The 26853-nt window shown below is 43.9% G+C and overlaps 1 long non-coding RNA gene across 1 annotated transcript; it reads right to left on the bottom strand.

The window, feature by feature from the left end:
* Positions 1 to 26853, bottom strand: LOC123593102. The gene is made up of 3 exons (XR_006710122.1): positions 26330 to 26853; positions 1437 to 1818; positions 1 to 249 (listed from the first exon to the last, which is right to left on the bottom strand). It is a non-coding gene; the product is annotated as an uncharacterized LOC123593102 (long non-coding RNA).

The following is a 26853-nucleotide window of genomic DNA, read 5'->3' as shown; positions in this document are numbered from 1 at the left end:
TGGGGCTGGAACTCGTGAACCGTGAGGTCATGACCTGAGCTCAACCTAAGGAGCCGCCCAGGCGCCCTGGCAGGAATACTGATAATGGTTGAAGCTGGGGTCTTTCTCACGGTGATGTCCATCGGGCATGAGTCTGCTCCCTGGACACTGCCGTAAGCAGCCTCTGTGTACCCTGGCGCACGGTGGGCCGTGGGACGGGCTGCGGCAGGACCGGCCCCGGGGGAGACGGTTCCAGAAAGCAGGACGTACCTTGAGGAGGGGGGCGTCTGAAGGGTCATTAGGCTTTTCTAATTTAAGAAGTGTTTTCCAGTTTTCATCGTGAAAGAGTGGTAGGATGATAAAAAATAATAGTGCGTGGACATTATTTACGGGAAGGCTTGGAGACCCACACGTTCATCCTCACGACGAGGAAAAGCTTGGGCCCGTCAGAGATTTGAGGTGGCAGGGTGGCCCCCCCCCCCAATCTGGGAAGAGGCAGGTGTGAGTGTCACAGCCCAGATCCTGCTCCTGACTCGGGAGCCGCAGGAGCCCAACAATGGTGAGAAAACCCAGATGGAAGGTGTGATGAGTCCCCAGGGGGCACGTGGGCTGAGCGAGAAGTGTGGGGGGCTGCGGCCTCAGGGCCCACTTTCAAGGGCTCCCCCGCAGGAAGCCCAGCAGGTCCTCGTCTTTCTCACGGGAACAGGATGTCCCTGTGCTGAGGGCAGGGAGGGAGGAGCCCTCACGGGGAAAGACGCCCCAGCCTGTTCCGGGGCAAGACTTCACGGAGCCTCTGCCTGGCCTTTTTCTCCTTCCCTGCAGCCCCTGCAGCCCTCCTGCCCCTCCACAGCGAGGGTAGCACTTCAGGGGACAGGCGAGGGGTGTGGCGGCCAGGCAAGGAAGCGGGACCGGGAGACAAGACAGCTGGTCCGTGGGGGAGACCCCGGTGAGGGTCACCGCACGGAGACACAGGCCAACTTAGACCGAGGTTCAAGCAGGCGACTGTAGAATACTCACACACACGCTAGTCACACGTCACAACTTGTGCACACACACTCACACACACACCTATACATACACATACCACAGACATAGACCCCCACACCCCTAAACATATGCACACATACCACACACATATCCACATATATACATACATATATACACACACACACACACACCACCACACACGTATACATGCACACGCACACGCACACACAGATACACCACCAGCACACCAGCAGGACTCCAGTACACCAGTGGGCTCCAATGGAAAGTGCTGTGAGATGTGGAATCTCTCTGAGAAAGAGTACTTAGTGAAGCCCAAAGTGAGCAGGGGAGATAAAAACAAGGACACTAGAGGAATCTGAAGCCTCTGGCACCAACAGTCACAGCAAACACCAAACACTATTCAACTTTCGCCTGGATTAACACAATTCCTCGTGCTAGAGCCCACCTACCTTCATTCCTATTGCACAACACAGCGTGCGAGGCTTCTCACGGAATATCAGAAGGCAAGCCAAGAGGAAATAAAAACACAGTGTGAGGAGACCAAGCAAGTGTCAGGGCCAGACTCAGATATGACCTAGAAATTGAAATGATCACACAGGATTAAAAAGAGTATGATTCATATGTCAAGGGCTCTGATGGAAAAACAGACACCATGTAAGGGCAGGTGGGTAATGCAAGCAGAGAGATGAAACTAAGAAAGTATCAAAATGAAGTGTTATCAATAAAAAAAAATTACCCCGACAGAAATGAAGAACGTCGCCGAAGGGCTTACTTAGTGCGGCGAGGACAGAGTCATGCTCAGTGAAGACAGGTTAATCGAAACTCCACAAACTGAAAAGCAAAGGGAAGAAAGAATTAAGACAATAATAAAACCGAAGAACTTCAGGATAATATCGGAAGGTATAATAAATGTGGATTTGGAATCCAGAAAGGGGGAAGAAAGCACAGTGCAGAAGAAACGTATAAAGTAGTAATTGCCAAGAGTAGTCATTGTCAACACTCCTTCCAAAATTGATGACAGACACCAAACCACAGATGCAAAACGTTCAAACAACACCAGGTACGATAAATATGAATAAAACCGCACCTGGGAGTGTCCTATTCAAACCTAGAAAACCAAAGACAGGGAAACCGTGAAAAAATCCAGAAGAAAGATACATCTCACCTGCAGAGAAGCAAGGATAAGAATTATTTCACAGAAGATAAAACCCTTCTCATCAGAACCCGGAATTGGGAGCAGTGAAATATTCCAGATGCCACAAGAAAGTGCCCACCAGCCCAGAATTTTATACCCAGTGAAACGAGCCTTCAAATTGAACCAGAGTTAAAGACTTTGCAGGAGAAAGAGAAAGCTCATCACTACTCAACTGGCCCTGCAAAAAATACTATAGGAAGTTCTTCAGGCAGAAGAAAATGATATAATTCTTATATTCGGAAGGCTGAATGTAAATAAAGAGTGGAAGTGCATCAGAAAAGAATGAATGACAGTAACGTAACTTTGTTTGTATTTATGATTCCTAATGGATCTAAGAGAAAACTGTGTAAAGTCCTGGGTTGTCACAGCACCTGGCTAAGTGAAGGGAACAGCCTCAGTGTCACAGGGGAAGGGAGGAAGCAATTGGAAATCCTCCGTTGGGAGGTCCTTGTGTACCCGTGAAGGGGAACAGCATTACTGAAGGTAGACTTACCTTAGTTTTAAATGTATATTGTTAACTGTGGGGCCACCTCTAAAAATAAATAAATTAATTAATTAATTAATTACAAGCTATAACTGATGTGCTAAGAGAGGAGAGAAAATGGGATTATGTAAAAAGCTCAGTTAAAACCAGAGAAGAGGGGTGCCTGGGTGGCTCAGTCGGTTAAGCATCAACTTTGGTGCGGGTCATGATCTGACAGTTCCTGAGCTTGAGCCCCACGACGGGTGAGCTCGAGCCCCGCTTTGGGCTCCACACTCTCTCTCTTCCTTTCTCTCTGTGCCCCGTGCTCACTTGCATGCTCTCTCTCTCAAAAATAAATAAATAAATAAATAAATAAGAATTAAAAATAAAAATAGAGAAGAAAGTGGGGGCATGAACAACAGAACCAGCAAATGTAATGCAACAAAGTGATGGATATTAATTCAACTATGTCGCCACCACCTTAAATGAGGATGGGGTAAGTACACTAGTTAGAAGACAGAAAGTGTTAGAGATGACAGAAAAAACAACTCTGTGCCATTTAACGTCTATTGATTTATTGAGAGAAAGACAGAGAGCAGGGAAGGGACAGAGAGAGAGGGAGAGAGAGAATCCCAAGCAGGCTGCATGCTGACACCACAGAGCCCAAGGTGGGGCTCAATCCCACGAACCGTGAGATCATGACCTGAGCCAAAACCAAGAGTCGGATGCTTAACCGACTAAGCCCCCCAGATGCCCCCTCTTGAGCTGTTTACATAGAGAAATGAGAAGTCAAGAACGGGGAAAGTGATACCTCACTAACGCTCATGGAAGGGAATTTCAGAAAAACCAGACAGAATTATCAGGGTGAGAGAGGGGCATGACATAGTTATAAAGGGGTCAATTCTCCAAAACAACATGGCAATCCTAAACGGGCACGAACCCGACAACGGACCATCAGAACACGGGAGGCAGAACTGACAGAAAGAAAGAAGGAATGTTCTACTGTGAGTTGCGGATGACAACACTCCTTCTTCGACACTTGACAGACTGAGCAGAAAATCATTAAGGACATAGACGATTAGCGCAGCGCTATTAATCGACCAGATCTAACTCACCCTTACACAGACTCTACCCAAAGGTAGGACACACATGGACATCCACCGGATAGCACACCTCCGGGGCCCTTCTCAGACCACATTGGAATTAAACCAGTAAATGATAGCAAAAGGAAATCTGGACAGTCCCCAGTATTTGGAAGTCACACGGCACACTTCTAAAGAACGCATTTGCCAAAGAAGAAGCCTCAAGAGACATTTCGCGGTGGTGGTCCAGACCCAAGCCTGCAACATCTCTGAGAGATGCCTGCAGTTCTGACTGTGTCTTCATTTTGCCTTGACGCGTCTTTCGCCCGTTCGAAGACATTATTTCATTATTTTCTGACATCTAGCCTGTCAACTGTTTTTAGCCTAAGCACTATTCCCTTGTAAGCAGTCTTTGGTTTTTTTTCCAATAGTTTTAGACATTCATCTTTACATCCCTGAAGCTTTAGATTTCACTCTGTATCTAGGTGGTGTTCATTTCGTTTATGCCACTTGGTGCTCAGTGCACCTTCTGGGCTAAGCACCCAGGTCTTTCCTCAGTTTCTGGGAAATTCTTAGACTTTAAGTTTTCAAATATTAATTCTTCTTCCCCATTGCTTTGACTCCCTTCGCGTGGAGCTCCTTCCTAGAGGTGTAAGCTGGACCATTCAATGTCACATCGATGTTCCTTAACTTTCTTTTTGTGTACTGAAAATACTTGTCTCTCTGTTGGGTATACAGAATGAATTCTCTACTGTTATCTCTAATTTACCACTTTCCTATGTGTTCAGTGTAAGATGTTTCCTATTCAAGTTCTTCCTGTATTCCAAATTACAGATCTGATTTTTAGGGCAGTGAAACTGTTCTGTAAGGTACTGTGATGGTACACAGATGACATTATACATTTGTCAAAACCCACAAAATGTACAACACGAAGAGTGAAACCTAATATAAACTAGAGACTTCAACTAATATGTATGTGTTAGTTCAGTTGTAGCAAATGTACCACACTAATGCAAGACTTCAATAACAGGGTGGACAGAAGGTAATAGGTGTGTGAGATGTTTGGGTACTTTCTACTCCTTTTTTCTGTAAACCTCAATATTCTCTAAAAAATAAAGTCTAGGGGTGCCTGGGTGGCTTAGTTGGTTGAGCGTCTGATTTTGGCTCAGGTCATGATCTCACAGTTCGTGGGTTCGAGCCCCTCGTCGGGCTCTGTGCTGACAGCTCAGAGCCCGGAGCCTGCTTCAGATTCTGTGCCTCCCTCTCTCGCTGCTCCTCCCCTGCTCATACTCTCTCTCTCTCAAAAATAAATAAACATCGGGGCGCCTGGGTGGCGCAGTCGGTTAAGCGTCCGACTTCAGCCAGGTCACGATCTCACGGTCCGTGAGGTCGAGCCCCGCGTCAGGCTCCGGGCTGATGGCTCAGAGCCTGGAGCCTGTTTCCGATTCTGCGTCTCCCTCTCTCTCTGCCCCTCCCCCGTTCATGCTCTGTCTCTCTCTGTCCCAAAAATAAATAAATGTTGAAAAAAAAATTAAAAAAAAAAATAAATAAACATTAAAAAAAATTTTTTCATATAAAAAATAAAGTCTAGGGGCGCCTGGGTGGCGCAGTCGGTTAAGCGTCCGACTTCAGCCAGGTCACGATCTCGCGGTCTGTGAGTTCGAGCCCCGCGTCAGGCTCTGGGCTGATAGCTTAGAGCCTGGAGCCTGTTTCCGATTCTGTGTTTCCCTCTCTCTCTGCCCCTCCCCCGTTCATGCTCTGTCTCTCTCTGTCCCCCCAAAATAAATAAACGTTGAAAAAAAAAAAAAACATTTAAAAAAAAAAATAAAGTCTACTACTTTTTAAGAAGACTATATATCTTGTTTCCCAGATTTCTAATTAATTTAAAGACTTACTGTTTCATTCCTGGCTTTGTGTTTTACAATGTCTTGTTCCTTTTCGATAGATACTACTGTTTCATTTATATCTTTAAGGATTCTGACATACTTTTTAAAATTATTTAAAGGGTCTACTAAAAAAAAAGTAATTTCACAGGGATTAAATTATTTTCGAAATTTTTGTTGGGTCCATTATTCGATTTCCTAATGTGCTTTAGTATTTTGGTTTGGAAATTCGTTTTGATTCTGTATTTTCTCAAAATGTCCTCGGTGCTCCCTCAGTCTTGCGGGGCCCTACGTCTAGAAGCAGATGTGATATTAATGATTCTAGCCCCCCGCCCTACAGAGAGAGTAGGGATATTCAGGCCCCTCCCCCTGCCGGTAAGCAGCTTGTGTCTGTAACTAATCAAAAGCCATATCGGGGTTTATGCGCCTGGCACCAGGCGCATATGAGCCCTGGACCAGGCAGTGCTCAGTAGCGGCTCAATCTCTTTTCACACCTGAGGGTGGCCGTACAGGTCACCTGTATGGCCTGACATGGAGAGCTGACATGGAGAGCTGCTGATATTCCCACGTCACCAACAAGAGCAAGATAGGACTGTCCTGAGCGAGCCAGGATGTCAAGTCTCCCTACCACTCACAGCCTCTTTTCTTTTGCACTCGTATCTGGTAAATATCTCAATTTTTTCTCATGGGTAGCCAGTTACAATTTATTCTTAAGCCCGTTGCTTTTTTCCCCTCAGTTTGACATGCAGTTTGTAGTTATATTATGCAAAATCCCAAACTTCTATGGGTCTGACTTAGGATTTCGTATTTTCTTCGGCAGATGGATTTGTCTATCCCTCTGTCAATATTAATAGCTCCTTGTGTTTTGTATCCGTTAGCACTGCGTTTGACTGCGTGTTACAAAATTCTGATTAACAGCGGCTTAACTGGAGTTCATTATTCTCATGGAATGAAAATGCCAGAGCTGGACGGTCCAGGTCACGCACGGCAAATCCAAGATGGCATCCGTGACCCAGAATCATTCTTGCTGCTGACGCGGCCACTTGTCACCTGAGGTTTTGGCCCTCATGGCTGCCAGCTGGCTGAGGAACCCCATATCGTAGACAGAATAAAGGTGGAGGGGACAAGGCAAAGGGACAAACTCTGTCAGTATCTAATCTGAATGTGTCCCTCTTTGTCAGGAAAACTATACTTCTCCCCAAAGCCTCACGTGGCAAACTTTACTTAAATCCGATTGACCAAAACTATGTCACAGGGCCACTTCAAGAGCGGAGGAGATTGGGAAATGGAAAATACTACCACTCCAAATAAATTTAGGATGGTCTTATTAAATAAGAAGAGAGAACGGACATCAGATAGACCAACAGTGTCTGGTGCAGCAAATTTGTAATATTTTTACACCTGTATAGAATCCCCATCTCTCTGTTTACCAGTATTTTGGGTGTTCATGCACATTTATGGTTCCATATGAATTTTAGAATCAGATAGTCAATTTCCAAGAAAACATTGGTTGAGATCGTGATTGTTATTCATTGCACTCAGAAATGAACTTTGGGAATGAACTTTCTCACTTATTAAATTGTCTTCTAGCTCACTCGGTAATATTTCACAGCTTTCTCTGCGTAGATCTTTCCCTTACTGTGTTAGGTTGATTCTTGCGGATATTAAAATTTTGCTAACGGTTGATCATGTTTTTCTTCTACGGCTCTGTCATGGATTATTGCCACCTAGGCAATCACGCTATTGATTGTGTGTATTTATCTTGTGTCTGACAATCTGCTTGAAGTAACCTATTGAAACTAATAGTTTATCTGTCAGTGCACTTTTTCTTAGGCGGAAATCACGTCACAGGAAAAGTCATATTGTTAGGTCTTCCTCGCCGATGCTCACACCTGCTCCGGTTGGTTATTGCGTTGGCTCAAATCTCCAGCATAATGTTGAGGAGGAGTAGGAACAGGCCAGTTTTGTGTCTGACTTTCATCAGAGCACGGCCGATGTTGCTGCCAGCCCTTACCATCCCTTGCAGGCTTAAGCTGCTTCCTGCTACGACTAATTTTTCCAAAGCACACCTATTCTCTTATCATTAGTGTCGAATTGAAGATAATAAGATTTTGGCTTTGAATAGCGTCTGTATTGAAAACATTGACTGGCATTTTTCTATTTTTGAAACGTTCCCCGCTCCTTCTGTTAATTCCTTTTTTTTATATTCTAAGGACTTCCATCTACGCTGACAGGCAAGCAGCACTGACTTACAGAATTTTATTTCTGACGTTCTTTTCCTGTTTTGATATCAGATTTATGCTGCTGTCATAAACTCAGTTATTTAATTTTTTATCTTTGTTAAAAAGTGAACTGTTTGGGGGGCACCCGGGTGGCTCGGTCGGTTGAGCGTACGAGTTCGGCTCAGGTCATGATCTTGCGGGTCACGGGTCTGAAACTGAGCTGTCAGCACAGAGGTTGGAACCTGCTTTGGATTCTGTGTCTCCCTCTTTCTCTGCCCCTCCCCCCCCGAAAATAAATAAACATAAAAAAAGTGAACTGTGTCCCACCCCCCCAAATTTATATGTTGAAGGCCCCTCCATGTGACTATATCTGGAGACAGGGCCTTTAAGGAGGTAATTGGGCTTACATGAGGTATAAGGGGGCGGTTTCCAGTGGGATAGGACTGGTGTCCTTATAAGAAGAGGAAGAGACACTAGAACTTTCTCTCTCAGTTTCTGCATGTACCCACAGAGAAAAAGCCAAGTGAAGACAAGGAAGAAAGAGGTTATCTGCCAGCCAGGTCTCACCAGGAACTGAATTTTTTTTTGGAGGTTTGATCTTGGACTTCTCACTTCTAGAATGATGAGAAAATAAACTTCTGGTTGGTAAGCCAACGAGCCTGTGTTATTTTGTGATGGCAGCTCAAGAAAATGAACACAATCTTTTTTTTTTTTTTTTTGTATTGGAAATAGAGGATAAAATTTTTCTGTTCTTTGAAGCTTTGGTAGAACTCGTCTATAAAACCATTCAACTATCTGCTCTAGAAGATATTTGACTACCATATCAAATGTTCTTTTAACGCATGGTCTACTTAGTTATACTAAGACTTTTTGAGCCAAATTTGGCAAACTTGAGCATTTTAGAAAACTGTCAGTATTCTTTAACTTTTTAAATGTATCAGTACACAGCCGTGCATTTTCTTATCCTGTAATTTTATTTTATTTCAAAGAGAATTTTTTAAGTTTATTTATTTATTTATAAGAGAGAGGGAAAGAGAGAGAGACAGAGAGCAGGGGAGGGGTAGAGAGAGGAAGAGAGAGAGAAGCCCAAGCAGGCTCCACACTACCAGTGCAGAGCCCAACGTGGGGCTCGATCTCACGAACCATGAGATCATGACCTGAGCCGAAGTCAAGAGTCAGACACTTAACCGACTGAGCCCCCACCTGTAATTTTAAATATCCTCCGTATCTATAACCTATAATTACACACTTTTCTTACCCTATTGTTCTTTGGTTGTGCCTTCTTTTTTTTTTTTTTTCCTGATCAGACTTGTCCAGGATATGCGTATTTTATGGCTTTTTTCAAACAATGACTGTACTGGGTTGAATGGTGACTCCACGAAGATATGCTTATATCTTAATCCCCAGAACCTATGAATGTCACTTTATTTGGAAAAAGAGTCTTTGCAGATGTCATTAAGCACGTTGGGATGAGAAGATCATCCGGGATCATCTGTGTGGACCCGAAACCCAATCAGAAGGGTCCCAGGAGAAAGGCAGAGGGTGGTTTAAGACAGAAGAGGGGAGACTGAGGCACAGAAGAGAAGGCAAAGTGAGGATGGAGGAGATGGGGGTAGACACTGAAGGGACTCGGAGGACCAGTGACAGCCACCAGGAGCTCAAGAGGCAGGACGGGTCCTCCCTTAGAGCCTCCCGAGGGAGCGCGGCACCAGGAGCTCTTGATTTCAGACTCCTGGCCTCCTAAATTGTGGGAGGATGAATTTCTGTTGTGTGAGCCACCATGTCCGTGGTGATTTGTTGTGGGAACCTTAGGAAACTGACACGATTATCCTGTGATTTTTAATCATCGACCCATCTTCTTCCTGTTTTACCACTTTCGCGTTCTGTCTTATAGTCTCTTGGCTTTTTACCTGTATTTCATGTTTAGTTTACAAAGCTCATAAGGTCAAACTACACTTCATTTTCCTGAGGGTATGATTTTGTTTTTCTGTGTGTCAGTTGGAAAAATTAAAAGTGTGGTACTGACACGGTAACTGAATCCCTTTATCGCTCTGAAGACGACGTCGCTTAACAAATTCTTCTCCATAAGCATCGCTGAGTAAGTCTTCCACAAATCGGTGACCAGGAGTAAGTCTGTACCCAGGATACACGAGAAACCACACACATAGCACCGATTACAGGCTTGGAGGGCACAGCATGCGGAAGTTCCCAGGCGGGAAGATGATGAAATCAGTTTACTCATTGCTCTTATGCAGTGTTAACATTTCATTTCCATTCTAAATCTTTCTATATTGCCCATATGCTTAGGATGGGTGAGGTATTTTTGCAGTTTTCAGGATATAAGTAAAATAGTACTTTTGGATTTATGATGCTTTTCAGAGGGTGCCCAATGTACTCACACCATATGCCATGCATAATCAGCCAGATGCTCTTTTTTTTTTTTTTTTTTTTTTTTACTTCTCTATTTCATAACTAGAATTGAGTGGTGTTTGCTAGGTTCTTGCACAGGCACGGCCCAGAAGCATGGAGTAATTCCTCCAGGGAAAACCCTTGAACGATAAGGAGTAGGATCTGGTGGCTAGACATTCCCGCCTCCTGCCCTTCAGGTGGATAATTCTGGCTTCATGAAATGTCCGTTAAGAACCAAGCTTCCTAGGGCACCTGGCGGGGGTGGGGGGGGGGGTGCTCAGCCAGTTAAGCGTCTGACTTTGGCTCAGGTCATGATCTCATGATTCGCGAGTTTGAGCCCCACGTTGGGCTGTCTGCAGTCAACACAGAGCCCATTTGGGATCCTCTGTCTCCTGTTCTTCCTGCCCCTCCCCAGCTCTCTCTCGCTCTCTTTTTCAAAAATAGACAAACAGAGGTGCTTGGGGGGCTCAGTCGGTTAAGCGTCCGACTTCGGCGCAGGTCATGATCTCATGGTTTGTGAGTTCGAGCCCCGCGTCGGGCTCTGTGCTGACGGCTCAGACCCTGAGGCCTGCTTCAGATTCTGTGTCTTCCTCTCTCTCTCTGCCCCTTCCCTGCTCATGCTCTGTCACTTTCTGCCTCAAAAATAAATAAAACATTGAAAAAATAAAAAAAAAAACCACACACAAAACAAAAATAAACATTAAAAAAAAAGAAAAAAAAGAATCAAGGTTCCTTGCTTAAAGTGGCAACCCCAGCAAAGCACCTTATATTGACTTTACCTTCTTTCCTGTATACGTCACCCCGGGCCCTCACTCCTGTTCCAGGGATTACTTCTCAAACTATCTTCATCTAAGTGCACGCCTCAAACTCCACTCAGGGGTGCCCCTGGCTCAGACATCCTCTTTCTAAAATGTTTAGTGAACAAAGGAACATATATAATCCCAATCTCTCTACCTTCCCCATCACCCTTACTAACATCTTCCTGTCCACACAGAAGCCTACAAAAGAACATCAGTAATAACCCAAACCAGGCAACAGCCCATACGTCCGTCAGCAGGTGAATGATTTAACACACAAGGCAGAGTAACACTACCCAGCAGGACAAGGAATGAGCTATTGATACGCACAACAACATGGCTCGATCTCAAAATAATGATGCTGATGAAAGAAGCCAGAAAGAAAGTGGTGTGGTTTTCTTTACATAAATTTTAGAAAATATGAATGAATGTGCAGCAACAGAGAGTAGCCTGGTATTTCTCACTGGATACGGGGCGAGGGCAGGTAGGGGCACAGAGAACTTCTGGGGCTGGTATACACGTTTCTTAATTTGAAGGCAGGGATGGTCTCACGGATGCGTCCACCGTCAAAATGTTTCAAACGATACCATTTAAACAAGTGAAGTTCATTATGTGTAAAAGTAGTCCATGTTATCTCAGAAAATCATTTTAGGGGCGCCTGGGTGGCTCAGTTGGTTAAGCATCCGACTTTGGCTCAGGTCACGACCTCACGGTTTGTGAGTTCAAACCCCGCGTCGGGCTCTGTGCTGACGGCTCAGAGCCTGGAGCCTGCTTCGGATTCAGTGTCTCCCTCTCTCCGTCCCTCCCCTGTTCATGCTCTGTCTCTCTCTCAAAAATAAACAAAATTAAAAAAAAAATGTTTTAAACCTTTTTAAACAAAGTGACATTGTTTTTTAAAGAAGGTTAAAAATGCTGTGTAAAATGAAGCCACAACAAAGCCCCTGGTGGCTAAAAGGTTCCAAATGAATCTTGAAAAAGATTAAAAAAAAGAATTAGGCTTATCAGAAGGACACAGGAACCAACCTGAAGGAGCTCTACTGGCAGAGGGTGGAGCAAAACAAGCCAGAAAATAAATGTTGAGAGGGTTGAAGAGAATAAAATACGTATCTGCAAGTCCATACTGATACAATTCATTAGATAAAGAAAATTAGGAGAAAGGGCAAAACTTCCTCACAGAAACGTATACACCGTGCTCACCACCGCAACCTTAGCCATGCACATGAGGCTTCACCCGTGGCAGACATTCAGTTAACGTGTGTGGAAAGACCGAATGGAGTAGAAGAATGAGTTCCACTTCCCGAGAGGAATTCTGGTGGTTCTTATGGAGGTGTTTTTAAAAATAAAATTTGATGATCATTTTTGGGGCAATTCAGTTATGGGCCCAATCTATAAGGAAATGTCTGGATCTTACACATGATCAAGACTGCGGTTCGGTTGCCTGGGTGGCTCAGTCAGTTAAGTGTCCGACTTCCGCTCAGGTCATGGTCTCGCGGTCCGTGAGTTCGAGCCCCGCGTCGGGCTCTGTGCTGATGGCTCAGAGCCTGGAACCTGCTTCGGATTCTGTGTCTCCCTCTCTCTCCCTGTCCCTTCCCCGCTCACACTGTCTCTCTCTCTCTCTCTCAAAAATAAACAAATGTTAAAAAAATTAAAAAGAAGAAGACTCTGTTTCTTCTATAGGATGTCTTCAGAGACAAAACCCCATTTTTTGGTAAACAAACAAACAAACCAAATATTTTTGGGATTAAAAGCCTTCCTAAAAGATGGTTTCCATGGAAAAGAAATATTTTCTCTATGCCAACTGTTTTGTTTGTACTTGGGGAACAAAAATTCTGAGTTATTTTAGCTGTTGTATTCTTTACTTGTATTCCTCAAAGCTCATTCACTTGAAATCTCTATTTAACATCAAAGGCTGATGTTGAATTCCACACAATAACAAATCATAATTAATAATAAATAATAAAAGAAGACATGAGATATTACAAGCTAAAAGCAAAAATCCCAGGTCAATGTAGACTGTCGTCACGTTGTGATTACTTGTAATGTTTTAATTCTATTGTTTCTCTTGGCTAGATAAATATCTACCAACACAAAGTGTTCTTTATTCCTATGCTTTAATTTCATAGACAATTTTAAATTAATATGTGTAATAAATAATTGCTTTAGGGGCACCTGGGTGGCGCAGTCGGTTAAGCGTCCGACTTCAGCCAGGTCACGATCTCGCGGTCTGTGAGTTCGAGCCCCGCGTCAGGCTCTGGGCTGATGGCTCGGAGCCTGGAGCCTGTTTCCGATTCTGTGTCTCCCTCTCTCTCTGCCCCTCCCCCGTTCATGCTCTGTCTCTCTCTGTCCCAAAAATAAATAAACGTTGAAAAAAAAATTAAAAAAAAAATAATAATTGCTTTAGTGTAACGTCAGAAATAATCTTAGCTCCAAAATACAGTTTCAGATGGTCAAAATGACTTATTAGTGTAACCACTTGAAGAAAGTGCCAAGTTTCAAGGATTTAAGGACAAGTTTTGAAATGCCTAGGGAAAAATCAAGTTTGTATCTTTCCAAAATAGCTCTGACCTCTTGAAGTTTCGTTTTATCATTATTTTTTGTTGATGATTCATTACATACAACAAAAAAGGGGGGGAGGGTTATGCTGTAAAACCTGATGAACGTCTGTATTCTGCTTTTGTTTATGGTGCTTTTATGGGCAGAATTGCGTTCCTCCCCAAATTCATATGTCAGTGTCGGAATGTGACCGTATTTGGAGATAGGGTCTTAACAGAGGTACTGAAGTTATAATGAGGTCATTAAGGTGGGCCCTATTCCAGTATGACTGCGGTCCTTATACGAAGAAGAAATCTGGACACAGATGTGTACAGAGGGAAGTGATGTGAAGACACAGGAAGGGGATGGCCGTCTGCAAGCCAAGGAGGGAGGCCTGGAACATATTTTCCCCCAAAGCCTCAGAAGATTTCAAACCTTCCAACGCCTTCATCTCATCTATCTAGCCTCCAGAACTGTGGGGAAATAAGTTTCTGTTGTATAAGCCCCCAGTGTGTAATGCTTTGTTAAAACAGCCCTAGCAAACTAATACAGGTGTCAATTTCAGGTCTTGTTCTGAAAGCTAATCACTATCTCTTCGTGTTGTCAAGGTCAGCGAAGAGTCTAGGATTCTATTTTAGCTAATGAGTTAGCCTGTTGGCATTTTGTGTGCATGCTAACAGAAGACATGAGATTCCTGGATCAGAGATAACAGACTTCATTATCGATGGCAAAAGCGGCAGGTGTACATGGGTTTCCTATACCCCTGCCCCCAATTCCACAAGGCCAACACAGTGGGTCCAGAATGGATGCCTGTATGTGCCGTGAGTTGTGTTACAAAACAGGAACACACAGAGCTTAGGAGAGTCATCGCTATTCCAGTAAGTGAAAAGAGACCTGCTCTTTATCTGGGAGGAAATGCTACCTCATCTCTCAGGATTACTCACTGTAAGTGGCCCAGATAAACAGTGGCCAAGGTCTTGTATTCTTGCCATAGCCAATAAGAACACGCAGATATTCACGATCATATGTGGCTTGACTCTCCCAACACAGCTATTCTGTGCCAGGCACAATGCTAGAGGCTCTAGTGGTGTAGACCAACACACCAAGAAGTAATCCCAATATGCGGTATTAAGTACTGTGATACATGTCAAAGCACATGGGTGGAATTCTGGAAAAAAAGGGGGAAGGGGCACCTGATTTTGCATAAGGAAGTGAGCACATGCTTCCTGGAGGATTTACTAGCTTAACTGACACTCAAGTGATCGACAGGAATTCTCTACGAGAGGTGGAGGTGCCGAATGAGGGGCAGTCCCCGGCAGCACCAAAAAATTACAGCAAAGGTCAGAAGGTTAGAGCGGGAGTGGTGCAAGTGGAAGCACGAAACACTCATCATGTCTGGAACTGGGAGTAAGAAGGCAGCGTAAGGAAGGAAGGAAGGAAGGAAGAAGACGAAACTAGAGATAGGAAGCAAGGCCAAGTCATGGTGGGCTTTGAAACGACGCTAAAGATTTTGCATTTCTTCTGAGTCCCATGGAGAGCTAGGGAAAATGGTGTTAGGGTGGGAAGGGTTGGGATGAGTGTTTGATTTCAAAAAGACCACTCTGGCTGCTGTGTGGAGAACACATTAAATCAGAGTAAGGATGAGGCCAGTCAGATGCCTTTAGGGCGGAACAGGAACAAGTTTGGGGGGAAGGATGGATTCAAGAGCTCTTTGGTATTGACAGAGTTGAGGCGATAAACAGTGCCACAATAGTATTTGGAGACTTCCATACTCTACTTTTGGTAATGGATAGAATATTAGACAAAAGACGAATAAGGATACAGAGGCCTGAACAACACTATAAGCGAGCTAGACCCAACCCCTGTAAACTAGCTGGTACGGAGAACACTCAACCTAACAACAAAAGGATACGTGTTCTTCTCAAGGACACATGGAATATTCTCTAGGGTAGACTATATGACACTAACAGGTATCAATACATTTTAAAATCTTGAAATCATATAAAGCATCTTCAACAGCGGTGAAATGAAGCTAGAAATCAATGAGAAGGAAAACTGGAGAATTCACAAATATGTGGAAATTAAACAAAACATTCTGATACCGCCAATGGGTCAAAGAAATCGCAAAGGAAATTAGATAATTAGAGGCAAGTGAAATGAAAACACAATGTGCCCAAACTTATGGGATATGCATCAAACACAGGGCTCAGAGAGAAATTTATAGCTGTTAAAAAATTAAAAAAATAAGAAAGATCTGGGGCGTCTGGCTCACTCCGTTGGGAGAGCATAGAGCTATTAATCTTGGGGTTATGAGCTTGAACCCCATGTTCATTGTGGAGATTACTTAAAAATGAATCTTTAAAAAAAAAAAGAAAGATCTCAGAACAATAACCTAATTTGCATCCTTGGGACATGGGGATGGGGTGGAAACAGTGAATTAAACTTAAAAATAATAAGAGGAAGGAAATAATAACATTAATAGCAAAGATAAATAAAATAGAAAATATATAGAAAAAATCAATGAACCCAAAAGCCAAAAGTTGGTTCTTTGAAAAGACCAACAGAATTGACAAACTTTAGCTAGACTGACAAAGGAAAAAAGAGAGAATATGTAAATAACTAAAATTGGAAATGAAAATGGGGACATTACTACTGACCATAGAAAAATAAGAAGGATCATAAAAGGATTCTATGAGCAATTGTATAACAACAAATCAGATAATACAGATAAAATGGACCAATACCCAGAAACACAAATTACCTAAACTGACTTAAAAGGAAATAGAAAATCTCAACAGGCCTACAATAAGTGGAGATTGAAACAGTAATCAAACACCTTCCAACAAAGAAAAGTCCCGGACAAGATGGCGTCACTGGTGAATTCCACTAATATTCAAAGAAGCATTAATCCCATTCTCAAACTTTTCAAATAAAGATGAAGGAACACTTCTTAACTCATTCTATGAGACTAGCATTATCCTGGTTCCAAAGCTAGATAAAGACGTCATCAGGAAAGAAAATTTCAGACCAATATCCTTTATGAATAGAAATGCAAAAGCCTCAACAAAACATTAGCAAACTGAGTCCGGCAGCACATTCAAAAGATTATATTCCGTGACCAGTAGGATTATACCAGGAATGCAAGGGTGATATAACATAAGAAAATCAATCAATGTAACATATCCCATTAATGCAATGAAAGAAAAAATCCATATGACCATCTCATTTGATGCAGAATAGTCATTTGACAATATCCAACATACTTTCATGATTAAAAAATAATTCTCAGGAAGCTAGGAATAGAAGGAATTTCCTCAACATGATAAAGGGCATTTATGAAAAACCCACAGCTAATATCATAAAAGAAAGACTTAAAACCACCCCCTAAGATCAGAAATGAAGCAGGGGTGCCCACTTTCACCACTGTTACTCAGCATTGTCCTATCCAGAGCCATTAAATAAAACAAAGAAACAAAACGTGTCCAAACTGGAAAAGAGGAGGTGAAATACCTCTGTTTGCAGATATTAGTCTACATAGAGAAAACCCCAGAGAATCCACCAAAAAAAAAAAAAAAAAAAAAAAAGGCTACTGGAAGTAATAAACGAATTCAACAAAGCTCCAGGGAGCAAGATCAACATACAAAAATCAGTTGTATTTTTACACACCCACAATAAATAATCAGAAAAGGACATTGAAAAGCAATTAAGGAACAATAGCATCTCCAAAAATAAATACCTGAAAATAAATATAACCTAGGATGTGAAACATTTGAACACTGAAAATTACAAAACACTGCTGAAAGAAATTAAGACGTACGTAAATGGAAAGGCATCTCATGCTCATGGATACAAAGACTTAATAGTATAAAGATACTAACCAAACAGATCTACAGATTCAATGCTTGTTACCAAAATTCCAATGGCTCTTTTTTTCGCAGAACTAAAAAATCCAATCTTCAAATTTATATGGAATTACAAGGGACCTCAAATAGCCAAAGCAGTCTTGAAAACAGAAGACCAAAGTTAGAGAATTCACATTGCCTGGTTTTAAAATTTAATACAAAAGCTATAGTAATCAAAACAATGTGATACTCATGAGAATAGACATAAGACCAGGAGGACAGAATTGACAGTTCTGAAATGAGCTCATACATCGCTGGCCAATTGGGTTTTGCAAGGGAGCCAAGTGCATTTAATGGGGAAAGGATAGTTTTTCAACAGATGGTACAAAAGAATGAAGTTAGACCGTCTACTTCACACCATATACAAAATTAAACAAAACTTAACTAAAAATGGATCAGTGTTCTAAATGTAAGAGCTAAGATCATAAAACTCTTAGAAAAAGCAGAGGGGTAAATCTTTAAGATCTTGGATTTGGCAATGAATTCCTAGATATAACACCAAAAGCAACAGTAACAACCGTGAAAAAATAGACAACTTGCCCTTCAACACATTTTAAAATTTCTGGGCATCAAAGGACATTAAGATAATGAGAAAGCAACCCACATAATGGAGAAAATAATTTGAAAACCGTATGTCTGACAATGGCCCAGTATCCACAAAATACAAAGAATTCTTACAACTCAACAACAAAAAGACAAACAACTTAATTTAAAAAATGGCCAGAGGACTTGAATAAAATATTTCTTCAAAGAAGATATACACATGGATACATACATGAAGAGGTGCTCAATATCACTAATCATTAGGGAAATGCTAATCAAAACCACAATGAGGTATCACTTCACGCCTAATGGGAAGGCTAGCACACAAAAAAAATGGAAAATGACAAGGATGTCGGCTAGGATGTGGAGATATTGGAACCTTTGCACATTGCTGGTGGAAACATAAAATGGTGCAGCCTTAATGGAAAACAATTTGCTGCGTTTCTCACATTTTAGCTATCCTTAATAGCTAAACATTGAATTACCATATGAACGAGCATTTGCACTCTTAGGCGTATACCCAAGGAACTGAGAGCTGGGACCCCAACAAATATGTGTATGCAGTGTTCACAATAACCAAAAGGTGGGGCAACTCAAGTGTCCAACCACAGATGAACGGATGAACAAAATGGGATCTCTCCACGCAGTGGAATATTATTCAGCCATAAATGAATGAAGTTCTGAGGCACACTCTACCATGGGTGGCCTACACTAAATGAGACACAAAAACCAGCCAGACACAAAAAGACAGATATTGTATGATTCTCCTTATAAGAAATCTCTGGGATAGGGAAATTCATAGACACAGAAAGTAGAGGAGAGGTGATCAGGAGCTAAGGGAAGGGGAAAAAGAGCGTTATCACTTATGATGACAGAGATTCTGTTCGGAAATGGGGGTGATGGTTGGATGGCATTATGAATGTAATTAATGCTACTGAATGGTATACTTAACATGGTTAAAATGGCAAGTCTTATTATGTTATGTGTTTTACCCCAGTTTACAAACATTCATCATGTAATATGCCAAAAAACACTGAAGTGTACAATTTATTTATTTATTTATTTATTTATTTATTTATTTATTTATTTTGAGAGAGACAGAGACAGCACGAGCTGGGGCGGGGCAGAGAGAGGAGAGAAAATCCCAAGTAGGCTCTGCATTGTCAGCGCAGAGCCCCACGCGAGGCTTGAACTCACAAACCGAGAGATCACGACCTGAGCTGAAACCGAGAGCTGGTTGCTCAGCCGCCTAAGCCACCCGGGAGCCCTGAATCGTGCACTTTAAATGGGTAGATTTTATGGCAGGTGAATTGTATGTCAGAAACGCTGTTAAGAAGAGAGAGGTTTAGGAGGTAGAATTAAGTAGGAAATTGATTCTGGACCTTCTATAGGTAGAATTAGTAACTGAGTACATATGGGGGACAGGGTGAGTATTTGCCATTCTTCATGGTCACACGGCAGCGAAACCTCTTCCTCTCTTGGACAACAGAGTCTGCCTCCTGTCACAGACGTTGAAAACTCATGTATTTATTTTCTAGCCTCCTGTAGCTGGGGCTCAGGCACGTGAACTAGACTCTGCCAGTCAAAACCACCTCTTTATGGCTCCTCATCCATACTCAGCCCACAGCAGAAAGGTTAACTGAGGGATGTTAGGAGACAGAGGGAACAAGAATTTAAGGTGCTACTTGCTAGACTTGCTTGGTAGAGCTACAGGACAGTGACAAAACAACAGCCACAAAAGCTCCCTGTATTTCAGTCCTCACCGCTTCAAGTAGAAGGAAAATCATCTGAAATAATCTCTCCCTTTTTTCTTCTACATCATTAAGAAGAACTTTTGTCTTTCCGTTTTATTGAGCTATGACTGCTATCGGGTCCTTAGATTACAAAATGTGGAGAGGTGATCGTTTTAGCAACAAGGGACAAATGGTCATGATACAGAGATCCTGGTTCTCAGAAAAGAGAAGATTCTGGACAGCTCTCGAACGGGCTTTGTTTTATGAGCGAGATTTGCACTATGTTAGACAGGGACATTTTTGCAGAAGCGTATGTGTGTGTTGAGCAGACAGTGGGGTGGAGGGTGGACACTGTCGATTCGTTTTTGGCCACTTGGCATCAGGACCTCATTCCTAGGCTTCAGGCATCCACTGTCTTCTGATGGAGAATGAGGACTCCCATTCCTGAAGCCAAAACCATTGGATACTTGGGGCGCCCGGGTGGCTCAGTCGGCTAAACACCTGACTTCGGCTCAGGCCATGATCTCGTGGTCCATGACTTCGAGCCCTGTGTCAGGATACGCACTGACAGCTCAGAGCCTGGAGCCGGCTCCAGATCCGGTGTCTCCCTCTCTCTCTAAGCCTCCTCTACGTATGCTCCGTCTCTTTCTTTCAAAAATACACAATAAAGATTTAAAAAAAATTTAATGCAGTAGTTTCCCTACCCCCCCCCCCAACCCCATCCTCCGTTCTTGGTTGTAAACCAGTCATAAAAAGAAGCAGGTACTGGGGCGCCTGGGTGGCTCAGTCGGTTGGGTGACCGACTTCGGCTCAGGTCATGATCTCCCGGTCCGTGAGTTCGAGCCCCGCGTCGGGCTCTGTGCTGACAGCTCGGAGCCTGGAGCCTGCTTCAGATTCTATGTCTCCCTCTCTCTGACCCTCCCCTGTTCATGCTCTCTCTCTGTCTCAAAAATAAATAAATGTAAAAAAAATTAAAAAAAAAAAAAAAAGCAGGTACTATAGCGACAGCATTCTGGTGGGCGTGGTAATGACACATCGTCTGTGATTTCAGCAGAAGTGTCCGAGATCCAGGACCGGAAGGGTTAGTGATGGAAACAGCAGTGTCTGTGCCCAGAGTCGGCGCCGGCTCTGTCCCTTGACCAGGCATTGGTTTTGGCTCCTCTAAGACGAACTGTTGCCCTGCAGTCTCGCTGTAGAACCTGTGAGCTACTCAACATCCTTTCAGTAAAATCCTTCCCACGTAGATTAAGCAGAGTTGGTGTTCCTGGCTTGCAGGAAGTGGCCGGAAATGGAGGGTGGTTATTGGTCTTTCCTCTGGAGACTGGAGCACATGAGGTCACTTCCTGGGTCTGAGCAGGGAGGGGATGAGGGAGGAGGTCTGAGGACAGCGGGAAAAGGTTGTGGTCACCTCCCGAGACGAGAAGACCGAGCGCTTCTGGGGGACCAACCCGTGGCTGGATGTGGCGATGGGCCGTCATTCTCCTTAAGTCGTCTCTTCTCCTCTCTCCACCTCCAGGGAAACGGCAAGAAGGACAAAGGGGGCGGGAGAGGAACCAGCCACTGGAGGCTGAGGGCAAACTGAACGTTGAGAGGGGCTGGCCTTGCGGAGCGGAGGCGGCCGCCCCACAGGGGCCTGCCGATGTCACATCCGTCGAAAGGGGCTCAGTTTCCATGTGCAGGTGCCAGGAGGCTCGGGATCAGTTACAGGAAGGTGTGGGTGTGTGAGGAGCTACTGGACGCCTGGGCACAAGGTCACATTTATTCCTCAGCGCTCCGCCTGTGTGGCCACGGTGCCACTATTCCCACCCCATTGCTAGGAGGCCTGAAGGGCTCTTCCCCAGGGAAAACTAAAGGAAAGACTTTCACAGCTTTCTATTTGTTGGACCTGGCGTGGCTTCCCCGTGTGAGCTCCGTGGAGTGTGGGAGGGATGCTTCCACAGAGGGAATTTGGGGTGCTACCACCCCAAGAAGTACAAACGGGAAAGGATGTGGGCTGCACACCCCCGTCTCTTATTGGGGATGATACTGAAGCTGGATCTAATGAAAGAGAAAGAAGGCCGGACCAAACATTGGGTAGCGGAAACAGCATAGGCAAAGGCCCTGGGGTGGGAGAGAGAGTAACATAGTAAGAAACAAAACAAAACAAAACTGAAGGAAGATTAGCTGTTTGTGGCACCTTGGGGACAAGAAGAGAGGTGTGAGACGAAGACACAGAAGTGGGTGGGCTTCGTAGACCCCCACGGACCACGGTTAGCATGTGGCTTCTCCCCTGAGTGTGCAGAGAAGCCGCCAAGGCAGAGAAGCTTCGTGAAGCAGCATCGTCCTGTGTGCAGAACGGGCAGGTTGGGCCAGGGTCACGCGGAGGGGCAGCTGGCTGGGGCCCAGTCAGCGAGGATGGAATGGGACGGGTTTCAGAGGCTGCCATTTTCTCCCTGGGCCATCCACTCATCCCCCGACAGCTAGAAGGCTCTCCGTAACCTGTTAATCAGGTCAGGCTTGTCCAATGCTTTACTGACCGCATAATTGGGCAAAAATTACCACAATATTGTCTTATTCAAGGTAATAGGCGCTCACATCGAACTTACATATGGAGCAACCGAGGCCCAGAGACGTCAAGTGATTTGCCCAAGGTCGCACGGCAGGCTGGGGACGCACACTCTCAATCACAGACTCTTGCCTCCGTTCACACCCAGGATTCGGCCATTCTGACAAGTTTGAAAGAAACGATTTTTTTTTTTTTTTTTTAACTAAAGCATCTTGGGTACTGAATCATCTGTTACAAAGAACCAAAGGATAGATTTACAAAAGAGGCTGGGTTGAAAATGTAGGTTCAAGTACAAAATTTTGTAGGAAATTTTGAAGCATTGTAACATCTACGATTGTATTCAGGAAATTACCGCAATAGGCCAATTACCACAGCTCGCACAGGCAAGCAGCAAGCCAAGATAAGATAAGGTGCCATGCAACCTTAAAATGCCAGGGCAATCTTTGCTTCTGGCTTTAGAGTTCGGAAATCGTGGCCTCAGGAATAATGCAATTCCTTCCAAGTGGCCTTGGGAGCAACAGAAGTGCGAGTCCTAATTTCCACATCTATCAAGTGAGCTCCAAGCACCTTTTGACTTTAACGGGGGTGTCAGTCACCTAGACGCCATGCTTCTAGGTTCCATGGCTGAATTGGGGGTTTCGTTCTTTATGGATCTTCAAGTCTTTTCGTGATGTTAAACCTCGAAGACGTACAGGTGGTAAAATATGAACGTTCTGCCCACAGGAAGCTCTACTCCTGTAGCCCCGAGGTGACCGCCCCCACCCACCCAAGCAACTGGGGTTGCACGTCTCCAGACCTGCTGCATATACAGTCCACATTTTTGTCTTTAGAAACAAGGGGATCGTGTTCCTACTTAGATCTATTTCCGACTTGCTATATTGTTGCCATCTTTCAATGTCCATAGAAATAGAGCTGCTTGTTTTTATTATTATTATTGTTAAGTCTATTTAGTTATTCTGAGAGAGACAGAGACAGCGTGAGTGGGGGAGGGGCGGAGGGGGAGGGAGACAGAGAATCCCAAGCAGCCTCTGCACCGTCAGCACGGAGGAGCCCGATGTGGGGCTCGAACCCATGACACCGTGAGATCACGACCTGAGCCGAAACTAAGAGCGACTGAGTCCCCCAGGAGCCCCTAGACCTGCTTCTTTTTAACTGCTGCCTAGTAACCCATTGAGTGGATGCATCATCATTTATTTGAGTAATGGCCCCTGGATGGGCACTGAGAGCTGTGGCCAGGCTTCCCCCGTCCAGGTAACACTCTGTCAACGAGCCTGCCAGATGCGTCTTCGCTCACTTGCGTGAGTATTTCTGTGGGGCAGATTCTGAGAAGGGTAGCGTTGTTCCGCAAGACAAATTCTAGGAAGCGTGTTGCAGGTTAAAAGGCAGGGACTGTCAACATCTGACGCACACAGCCAGACTCACTTTTAGAGTTTACAGCCATTTGCACCCCATTTCCATACCACTCCTGCCAACTGTAGATGTTATCACTCTCCGGCACGTTGCCAGTTGGCGAAGTAAAAAATTCTCATTGTAATTTCATGTATTTATTATTAACGAAGCTACTCATGTTTCCATATGCTTCAAAGGGATCTGCACTTGAGGGTTTAAAAAAAAACTAGTCATTCCTGTCCTTTGCCTATTTCACTATTGGCTGTTGATCTTTTTCTGTGGATTTGTAAGAACTCTAACAGATTAAAAATATTAACCCTTTGTCCAGAATAAAAATGATAGCTATTTCCCCCTGTTTGTCTTTTAACTTGGTGTAAGTTATCTGTTAGCAAACCAGAGCAGCGTGATTTTTACTCAGTTAAATATATTTATCTTCTCTTCTATAGCCTGTGGATTTCATGTTACACCTGGCCCCAAAATGATAGATCTGTTCTCCCATAGGTCTTTTAGTCATTTTATGTGTAATTTCAACACTTAAATCTTTTTAAAAATTCATTTATTTATTTTGAGAGAGAGAGAAAGAGAGAGCATATGAGCACAAGCAGGGGAGGGGCAGAGAGGGAGAGAGAGAGAATCCCAAGCAGGCTCCATGCTGTCAGCACAGAGCCCAACTAGGGGCTCGATCCCATGAACTGTGAGATCATGACCTGAGCCTAAATCCAGAGTCAGACGCTTAACTAACTGAGCCACCCAGGCATCCATCAACACTTCAGTCTTCAATCGCAAGGAAATATTTTTATGTTTGGAATGCGGTGATCACTTGGGAATGTTTTTATGTTTGGGGCGCGGTGGGGACCTGACCAATGACCCCGATGTGATGCTCTTTTCCCTTACGAGCAGACGCTTTGGATCAATTCTCTCAACCTTCATGTTATCTGGCTTCTACTTGGGGACACTGAAAGCTAGAGGAAACACTTCCAGACTCCCCTGAAACTGAGGTTCTGGAAGAAATGTTCTAGCATCATTCACATGTACTCGCGAGAGATTCGGGAAGGAAGGAGTGAACTGTCTTCCCAAGTCTCTTGAACCTTGCCACTGGCAAATGGACTCCAAAAACATGAAGCTTCCTGGCTTGGTGCTCCAGTGTCCATCTGCCAGCTTCCTGGAGGTCAAGAAGCAACGGTAGTAGGGACAGCTTCTTAATGGGACTTCTATGCCCAGACCACAGCCTTGGACCCCATGGTCCAATTCCCTGAATGTGAGAGGCTGTTATTTCTTATTTCTGGCATAGCTTCAGCAACAATGTCTAGGTTAGATCCAGAGGCCCCTCATTGAATCCGTTCTATGTAGGCTGAGTCACTTCAGGAGATCCAGCCTAGGATGTGCTCCTGTGCTCCCAATGGCGGTGAAAATAAATATCTGATTCCCTTGGGGCCCCTGGGTGGCTCAATTCGTCAAGTGTCCAGTTTCGGCTCAGGTCATGATCTCAGGGTCAGGTCATGATTTCACAGTTTGTGGGTCGCGCCAGGCTCTGTGCTGACAGCTCAGAGCCTGGAGCCTGCTTCCGATTCTGTGTCTCCCTCTCTCTCTGCCCCTCCCCTCCTCGTGCTCTGTCTCTGTCTCTCTCTCTCTGTCTCAAAAAGAAATATTTAAAAAATTAAAAAAAAAAAAAGAAAATATCTAATTCCCTATTTTAAATCACCTTCTGTCCAACATACCTAAAGCGACCTATTTCCTGGGCTCAACGCTGACTGATATGCTCTTTGATGTAAATGAGCACATTTATCATTTATCATATATGGTTTTATATTTATATGAGAATCTATTTCTAGAATTTCAACGCCATTTCATTGATCGATTTGTCTTTCAGTGCTGCCACATTGTTTTAATTAGCGTAGCTCTGACATCTGGTTGGATGACTTGAATAAATTCACCAGATTTATTATTTTTTTTTCAAGGCCAACTCAGTTACTTTGGGATATTTATCCTTCCAACGGAAAACGAGAATCAACTTTTCAACTCCCTCAAAATACCCACTGGAATTTTGACTAAGTGGGATAATCTTTATTGGTTAATTTGAGGATAACTGTCATCTCTATAATATTGGCTCTTTTAGTCCAGAAATGTGCTCAATCTCTTTACTTATGTGTCTCCTTTTATGTCATTATTCAGCGTTTAATAGTTTTCTTTACGTAGGTCAGCTTGTACTTGTTTTTGTTAGATATGGCATGAATTATTTAACAGTTTTTTTATTAGGAATCAGACACTTTTCCGAATCGTATTTCAAATATATTTAAATATAATATATTTTTTTTTCAACGTTTATTTATTTTTGGGACAGAGAGAGACAGAGCATGAACGGGGGAGGGGCAGAGAGAGAGGGAGACACAGAATCGGAAACAGGCTCCAGGCTCTGAGCCATCAGCCCAGAGCCCGACGCGGGGCTCGAACTCACGGACCGCGAGATCGTGACCTGGCTGAAGTCGGACGCCTAACCGACTGCGCCACCCAGGCGCCCCTAAATATAATATTTTAAAATGTAAAACAAGCCCTGATTTATGAAGCCTCCTTTAGGCCAGACACGTTACGTTATGCTTTCCATGTTATTCAGACACAAATGAAAATCTGTAGGTCACAAAATACTCACCCAGCCGTAGCTTAAGCGAACCCGGATCTGTCTTCTGCACACTCGAGAAGCTCAGAGAACCGGTAAGCCGTTGCTGACATTGACCTCTTCTCTCCTTGCCAGACAGGTGCCACAGTTCCAGGATTACACCCATTTTTAAGGCAGGAAGAAAGGACCCAGGAGACATCTATGAGTTTGTCCATCTCTCTGGCCAGACTCAGGTCAAATAGCCACCCTACCTCCAAGGAAGTCTGTGAAAGTATGGACACTCGCAAATCCAAAAAAAAACAGGGAGGCTGGAGGGATGAGCCTGGGATCGGGTACTGAGGGAGTCAAACTATAGTGACTCCCTGGAACCTCTGAGGGCAGCGGGATCAGCACCCAGTTCACACGTGGGGAAGCAGAGGAACACGGAGTTTGGGTCATGTGGCATCACTCGGTTCCACCTGCCTCCCGGATGCAGGAAAGCCACTGTTTATAAATAAATTCTAAATTCTAAATCCTGTCCAGCCACGCTGCTGAATTCTAATGTTGTCCTGCCTCCT

The sequence above is a fragment of the Leopardus geoffroyi genome, chromosome D4 (genome assembly GCF_018350155.1).
Source record: "Leopardus geoffroyi isolate Oge1 chromosome D4, O.geoffroyi_Oge1_pat1.0, whole genome shotgun sequence".
NCBI lineage: Eukaryota > Metazoa > Chordata > Mammalia > Carnivora > Felidae > Leopardus > Leopardus geoffroyi.
Note: the sequence above shows the minus strand (reverse complement) of the source record. Positions and strands in the feature narration are given on the sequence as shown.